Consider the following 8,646-nt stretch of genomic DNA (forward strand, 5'->3'; position numbering starts at 1 on the left):
ATATCTCATGAAATAAGCATCAAACGAAATAACTACAAAGAAGGAAACTCGTCGAGCTTGGAGGGGGAAACCAGATGGCACTATGGTTGGCCTGCTAGATGGCGCTGCCATAGGTCAAACGGATATCAACTGTGTGTTTTTAAATAAGAACCCCCATTTTTATTACATATTTGTGTACTACATAAAGAAATATGAATGTTTTAGTTGGACCACTTTTTTCGCTTTGTGACAGATGGCACTGTGATAGTCACAAACGTATAAGTACGTGGTATCACGTAACATTCCGCCAGTGCGGACAGTATTTGCTTTGTGATACATTACCCATGTTAAAATGAACTGTTTACCAATTGCGGAAAAGGTCAATATTGTGTTGATGTATGGCTATTGTGATCAAAATGCCCAACGGGCGTGTGCTATGTATGCTGCTCGGTATCCTGGACAACATCATCCAAGTGTGGGCCATTCGCAGCATAGTCACGTTATTTAAGGAAACAGGAAGTGTTCAGTCACATGTGAAACGTCAACCACGACCTGCAACAAATGATGGTGCCCAAGTAGGTGTTTTAGCTGCTGTCGCGCAAGAGTCGGGAATCTCAAAAATGGCGGTGTTGAGAATGCTACATCAACATCGATTGCACCCGTACCATATTTCTATGCACCAGGAATTGCATGGTGACGACTTTGAACATCTTGTACAGTTCTTCCACTGGGCACAAGAGAAATTGTGGGACAATGACAGATCTTTTGCACTCATTCTATTTAGCGACGACCTGTCATTCACCAACAGCTGTAACATAAACCAGCATAATATGCACTGTTGGGCAATGGAAAATCCACGATGGCTGCGACAAGTGGAACATCAGCGACCTTGGCGGGTTAATGTATGGTGTGGCATTATGGGACGAAGGATAATTGGCCCCCATTTTATCGATGTCAATCCAAATGGTGTAATGTATGCTGATTTCTTACGTAATGTTCTACCGATGTTACTACAAGATGTTTCACTGCTCCCCTTCTTGCAGCGGTGTACCGTAGGTCTCTAGAAGAGCGTAGCATTCCAAAGGATTGGAAAAGGGCACAGGTCATCCCCATTTTCAAGAAGGGATGTCGAACAGATGTGCAGAACTATAGACCTATATCTCTAACGTCAATCAGTTGTAGAATTTTGGAACACGTATTATGTTCGACTATAATGACTTTTCTGGAGACTAGAAATCTACTCTGTAGGAATCAGCATGGATTTCGAAAAAGACGGTCATGTGAAACCCAGCTCGCGCTATTCGTCCACGAGACTCAGAGGGCCATAGACACGGGTTCACAGGTAGATGCCGTGTTTCTTGACTTCCGCAAGGCGTTCGATACAGTTCCCCACAGTCGTTTAATGAACAAAGTAAGAGCATATGGACTATCAGACCAATTATGTGATTGGATTGAAGAGTTCCTAGATAACAGAACGCAGCATGTCATTCTCAATGGAGAGAAGTCTTCCGAAGTAAGAGTGATTTCAGGTGTGCCGCAGGGGAGTGTCATAGGACCGTTGCTATTCACAATATACATAAATGACCTTGTGGATGACATCGGAAGTTCACTGAGGCTTTTTACAGATGATGCTGTGGTGTATCGAGAGGTTGTAACAATGGAAAATTGTACTGAAATGCAGGAGGATCTGCAGCGAATTGACGCATGGTGCAGGGAATGGTAATTGAATCTCAATGTAGACAAGTGTAATGTGCTGCGAATACATAGAAAGATAGATCCCTTATCATTTAGCTACAATATAGCAGGTCAGCAACTGGAAGCAGTTAATTCCATAAATTATCTGGGAGTACGCATTAGGAGTGATTTAAAATGGAATGATCGTATAAAGTTGATCGTCGGTAAAGAAGATGCCAGACTGAGATTCATTGGAAGAATCCTAAGGAAATGCAATCTGAAAACAAAGGAAGTAGGTTAACAGTACGCTTGTTCGCCCACTGCTTGAATACTGCTCAGCAGTGTGAGATCCGTACCAGATAGGGTTGATAGAAGAGATAGAGAAGATCCAACAGAGAGCAGTGCGCTTCGTTACAGGATCATTTAGTAATTGCGAAAGCATTACGGAGATGATAGATAAACTCCAGTGGAAGACTCTGCAGGAGAGACGCTCAGTAGCTCGGTACGGGCTTTTGTTAAAGTTTCGAGAACATACCTTCACCGAAGAGACAAGCAGTATATTGCTCCCTCCTACGTATATCTCGCGAAGAGACCATGAGGATAAAATCAGAGAGATTAGAGCCCACACAGAGGCATACCGACAATCCTTCTTTCCACGAACAATACGAGACTGGAATAGAAGGGAGAACTGATAGAGGTACTCAGGGTACCCTCCGCCATGCACCGTCGGGTGGCTTGCGGAGTATGGATGTAGATGTAGACAGAATGGCGATGTACTTCCAACATGATGGATGCCTGACATATAGCTTGCATTTGGTTGAAGTGGTATTGAATACCATATTTCATCACAGGTGGATTGGTCATCGAAGCACGTTCACCAGGTCTGACATCCCCGGGTTTCTTTCTGTGGGGAAAGTGGAAGGATATTTGCTATCATGATCCACCGACAACACCTGACAACATGTGTCAGCGCATTGTCAATGCATGTGCGAACATTACGGAAGGTGAACTTCTTGCTGTTGAGAGGAATGTCGTTACATATATTGCCAAATGCATTGAGGTTGATGGACATTATTTTGAGCATTTATTGCTTTAATGAGGTATTTACAGGTAATCACGCTGTCACAGCATGTGTTCTCAGAAATGATAAGTTTACAAAGGTACATGTATCACATTGGAACAACCGAAATAAAATGTTCAAACGTACCTACGTTCTGTATTTTAATTTAAAAAATCTACCTGTTACCAACTGTTTGTCTAAAATTGTGAATGTTTTAAGACTTCCAGGACCTGTACAGAAATTTGGAATACATAAACATCATTTCCACCCTTTTTATTGCTAATGAAAACCATACATTGCATGTTATACTGCTATACAATGAGACCTTCAGAGGTGCTGGTCCAGATTGCTGTACACACTGGTACCTCTAATACCAAGTAGTACATCCTCTTGTATTGATGTATGCCTGTATTCATCATGGCATACCATCCACAAGTTCATCAAGGCACTGTTGGTCCAGATTGTCCCACTCTTCAACGGTGAGTTGTGACTATTACAGCGCCATCTATCACAAAGCGAAAAAAGTGGTACAACTAAAACATTCATATTTATTTACGGACTAAAGAAATATGTAATAAAAAATGGGTGTTCCTATTTAAAAAAACGCACCTGATATCCGTTTGACCTATGGCAGCGCCATCTAGCGGGCCAACCATAGTGCCATCTGGTTTCCCCCTTCAAGCTAGTTTTTTCGTTTGACGCTTATTTCGTGAGATATTTGGCCCATTCAAGACCAAATGGACCACCCTGTATATTGACCACCATGCATTAGCCTTTGTCATGGAGACAGACTACTACATGATCACTTGATGAGGTGTGTTCTACTCATACAGCAATTTCCATTAGAGATTAACTATATAAAAGGCTCATTGAACTATGTTCCCAATGAAATATGTACACTGCCATTAGGTATGAACAGTTTGAAATGTACTAAGGGCCCTGGGGTGATATTAGAATTTAATTCTTAGATATTACATATACGAAAACTGAGGTACACAATTTAGCCCTTAAGATAAAGCAAGGAATAAAAGGTGATGAATACTTCAGTAAGAAATACCAACAGCGTAAACAGGATTCCCTGGTGCCATCACAACAACTTTCATGGACAATACAAAATGATATTTTACTTTGAAAATCACATTTACGTACTCTATGTTGGAAATTATGCATACCTCGGTGCGCTGAGATTGTATTAATACAGTTCATACTCAAAGGTTATGGACATTTTCCAATACGTAATGTGCATAAAACATATGAATAAATTTTATTATTTTAAGAATTGTAGTCAAAAAGTAATTAAAATATTATAGAGTTGTAATATATGTCAAAAGGTCAAAGAAGACAATAGTGGTATAAACTACAAGCAATATCCCATAGGACGCAGAGAGTTACATGACCTTACGGAAGCAGATTTATTTGGCCAACTACGTTTGGGTAGAGGGGTCATGACTTGTATGTTTGCGCTGGTAAAGTGTTAGTTGAAATACACACATTAAAAAACGTTTTGCATCACCTCAGTTTTAAGACTTCCAGGACCTGTACAGAAATTTGGAATACATAAACATCATTTCCACCCTTTTTATTGCTAATGAAAACCACACATTGCATGTTATACTGCTACACAACGAGACCTTCAGAGGTGCTGGTCCAGATTGCTGTACACACTGGTACCTCTAATACCAAGTAGCACATCCTTTTGTATTCATCATGGCATACCATCCACGAGTTCATCAAGGCACTGTTGGTCCAGATTGTCCCACTCTTCAACGGTGAGATCCCTCAGAGTGGTTGGTGGGTCACATCATCCATAAACAGCCCTTTTCACTCTATACCAGGCATGTTTGATAGGGTTCATGTCTGGAGAACATGTTGGCCACTCTAGTTAAGTGATGTCGTTATCCTGAAGGAAGTCATTTAGAAGATGTGCACGGTGGGGGTGCGAATTGTCATCTATGAAGACGAATGCCTCGCCAATATGCTGCCAATATGGTTGACTATTGGTCAGATGATGGCATTCACGTATCGTACAGCCATTACGGCACCTTCCGTGACCACCAGCGGCGTACGTCAGCCTCACATAATGCCACCCCAAAACATCAGGGAACCTCCACCTTGCTGCACTCGCTGGATGGGGTGTACTAAGGTGTTCAGCCCAAATGGATTGCCTGAAAACATGTTTCTGACGACTGCCTGGTTGAAGGCATATGCAATACCCATCGGTAAAGAGAACATGAGGCCAATCCTGAGTGGTCCATTCGGCATGTTGTTGGGCCCATCTGTATCACGCTGTATGGTGCTGTGGTTGCAAAGATGGATCACACCATGGATGTCGGGAGTGAAGTTGCCCATCATGCAGCCTATTGTGCACAGTTTGAATCATAACACAACGTCCTGTGGTTCACTCCGAGATCCGTGGACACTTCCCTTGTCAAGAGCCCTTCCTGCCACAAAGTAGCGAATGCGGACGCAATCGAACGGTATTGACCGTCTAGGCATGTTTGAACTACAGACGACATGAGCTGTGTGTCTCCTTCTTGGTGGAATGACTGGAACTGATCGCCTGTCGGACCCCGTCCGGCTAATAGCGACTTCTCCTCTGGCTAATAGGCGCTTCTCATGCATGGTTGCTTTCATCTTTGGGAGGGTTTAGTGACATCTCTGAACAGTCAAAGAGACTGTCTGTGATACAATATCCACAGTCAATACCTATCTTCAGGCGTTCTGGGAACCAAGGTGATGCAAAACTTTATCCAGTTGAGCAAGCTAATAGAATCACAGTAGCAAATTGTATAAATAACTATTTTAAAGATAGAGGAATACTTAAAATACTGTCAAATGATAATGAACCACAGTTTACCAATTTTAAAGAGTTTATGCTATGGGAAGGTGAACATCATGTAACCATATCAAAGTATCACCCACAATATAATACATGTGAAAGAGTAATGAAAGATATTGACCGATTATCATCTTTGTCCATACCATATGGACAAAGATGATACTAGAATTCCAGGTCATATTGAATGCGTAGCCGGCCGCAGTGGCCGTGCGGTTCTAGGCGATACAGTCTGGAACCGCGTGACCGCTACGGTTGCAGGTTCGAATCCTGCCTCGGGCATGGATGTGTGTGATGTCCTTAGGTTAGTTAGGTTTCAGTAGTTCTAAGTTCTAGGGGACTGATGACCACAGCAGTTGAGTCCCATAGTGCTCAGAGCCATTTGAACCATTTGAATGCGTAATGCCATATGTTCACTGGGTTATCACCAGTAGAGATAATGCATAAGATATTTATAGGAGAGCCACTATTAAAATTCTTTAGATGGCTCCCTGCGAAGGAAGAAGTGCCAGCAGTAACAGACAATAAGATAAGTATCAAGTTACACAAGTCAGCTCAGAGCAGACTACGTAAGTTTAACAATAAAGCTCATGTACCTAAATTTAACGTAGATGACTTAGTTTTATTAAAATATGTCCATCATAGTTCCAACATAAAGAAAGAGATGATTGTGTTCTTTCCACACTACTGCAGACCTTCTGAGGTGGTGGAATACCACATCCTAAGGCACTGTTCCTGGTTGATCTAGATACAGACCATGATACAATGTCAATACAGTTTTTCAAATTCAGCAGAAGTTCAAGTTAATGGCTTGGGTATTTCTTCTTTTGTTTCTCCAAAGCAATTCCTTCCCCTTCCAGTGTTCTATATTCTGTATCTCTTACTGTTCTATCTTATTTAATAACTAAATTGTATCCTTACTCGTAAAAGCAAGGATATAACATTAAAAGGTGCTATGCTGATAACTGAAATTTTCAATATTTATTTAAGTATTAATAATATGTAGTACGTTTCTTACAGAAGAAACATGTACGTATCTTATTGATGTGTGTGTTTGTGTGTCTAAAAGAGGAACAATACAAAATAGTAGGATTTCTATTAATGTTATATGGGAGGTTCTTTATGGGTTGTTGATAGAGATGCCAATGAAAATTTACTATTTCGTTTTCTTTCTTTCACTTGTTGTTGTTCTTACTCTCCACACTAACAACAGACAGTGTCTGTGATAGCGAAGTTGTGACACATCTGTTCAGTAGAGAAGACTGAACAGCATCACATCTGCATCAACATCTATACTCTGCAAACGACCATGAGGACCATGGATGGGTATGTCCCATTACACCAATATGTATTATTAAATGCAAAGAGTGCATAAAGGAATTTCCGTGACATCTTTCATCTCAGTAGGGAATTTGTAGTTTGACATGGATTACTTGCCAAAATGAGTATATTCCAGTGAGGATGCTCACGCTGGTAAAAGACGGACATGTCTCTTATAAACATTTCTGGAGTGAGAATAATCCTCCGCATACATTCATACCTGTGAATTGTGCAGGTGATACAATATTCAGTAACGTAACATAGCAGAGGTCACCTTGGTGGGTATCCCTTGAAGGTGCCCCAAACACCCCAGAGGAAATGAACATGCACTAGGCTCTCGCTAATCCGGCCCTCAGTAGTCTGGCCTCTCAGTAATTTGGCGTACATCTATAAACACGTGCACAATGAAATATCGTGCACAACAATGCTTAATTAAACAATGCTTTACATACTGTATTTGGAATTGTAGCTTTCTTTACAGTTCGGAATCATGTCTTCTAAAAGGAAACACGTTACGCTAGACCTCAAGCAGAAACTCGAAATTTTAGGTACGTTAAAGCAAGGTTCTTCACAGAAAGCCATTGCTGTTGAGTTCAGTGTTGGATGAGCAACTATTTACGACATCAAAAAGAAAGATGATGTTATGTGACAGTACTCAACACAAATGGATAGTGAGTTGGGAAAACGGAAGGTTATGTGAAAGAGTGAGAATGAAGAACTGGACGTAGCTGTTTATAGATGGTTCGTACAACAATGCAGTAAAGGAATTCCAGTCAGTGGCTCAATTATAAAGGAAAAAGCAGCTGCATTTAACAAACAACTTGGTGGTAGTAACTTGTTTGCAGTGAGGGAAGGTTGTCTATCAACCAGGAAAAAATGACACGGCATTTGGCAAATGACAGTCACCGGGGAAAGTCTCTCAGCTAACGGTAAGGATACTGATGAGTTTGTAAGCGAGATACAGAAGATAATAGAGGAACAAGATTGTATAATTCTGATGAAATAAGACTCTTTCACAAAATGCTTCCTTCAAAAACATTAGCTTCCAAGAACAAGAAGAAAGCTCGTGGTTACAAGCAACAGAAACAGTGCGTAACATTAATGGTACGTTGTAATGCAAATGCGAATCATAAACTACCGTTTATGGTGATTGGAAAATCCCAACATCAATGTTGTTTTCAACACACTGACATAAATAGTCTACAAGTTCAGTATTGCACTCAGAAGAAAGCGTGGATGGACAGACAAATATTCTCTCAGTGCGTCCATGTAACATTTGTACCAGCAGTGAGAAAAGAGTTAAAGAAGAAAAAGCTTCCATTGAAAGCTAGCCTTATAACTGACAGTGCTCCCAGGCATCCTTCAGATGTTTCTCTAAAGTCTGATGGTATACATATACGAGCACTCTTTCTCCCACCCAGTGTGACAGCTCTAATTCAGCCCATGGACCAGGGAGTTTTGGAATCAGTTAAATGTCATTATCAACATTCACTTCTCATCTCCTTGCTGAACGAAAGTGAAAACAACTGTATCAAGACTATGCTGAAGGTGTGGAAAGCAATTAACATATGTGATGTTGTTTTCCAAGCAGCCGAAGCATGGGGTAAAATGAAGAGTGCTACCATAATGAAGAGCTGGAGAAAACTGTGGCCATCCATTGATGTCGAGTTGTATCGAGTAGTGAGTGACAGTGATGAGCCAGTCAATTTGGAATTATCAATTACTTTGTACACTGACATGTTCCACAACCTTCGAGGAGGAGAAGAAATTGATGATG

The sequence above is a fragment of the Schistocerca nitens genome, chromosome 7, assembly GCF_023898315.1.
Source record: "Schistocerca nitens isolate TAMUIC-IGC-003100 chromosome 7, iqSchNite1.1, whole genome shotgun sequence".
NCBI lineage: Eukaryota > Metazoa > Arthropoda > Insecta > Orthoptera > Acrididae > Schistocerca > Schistocerca nitens.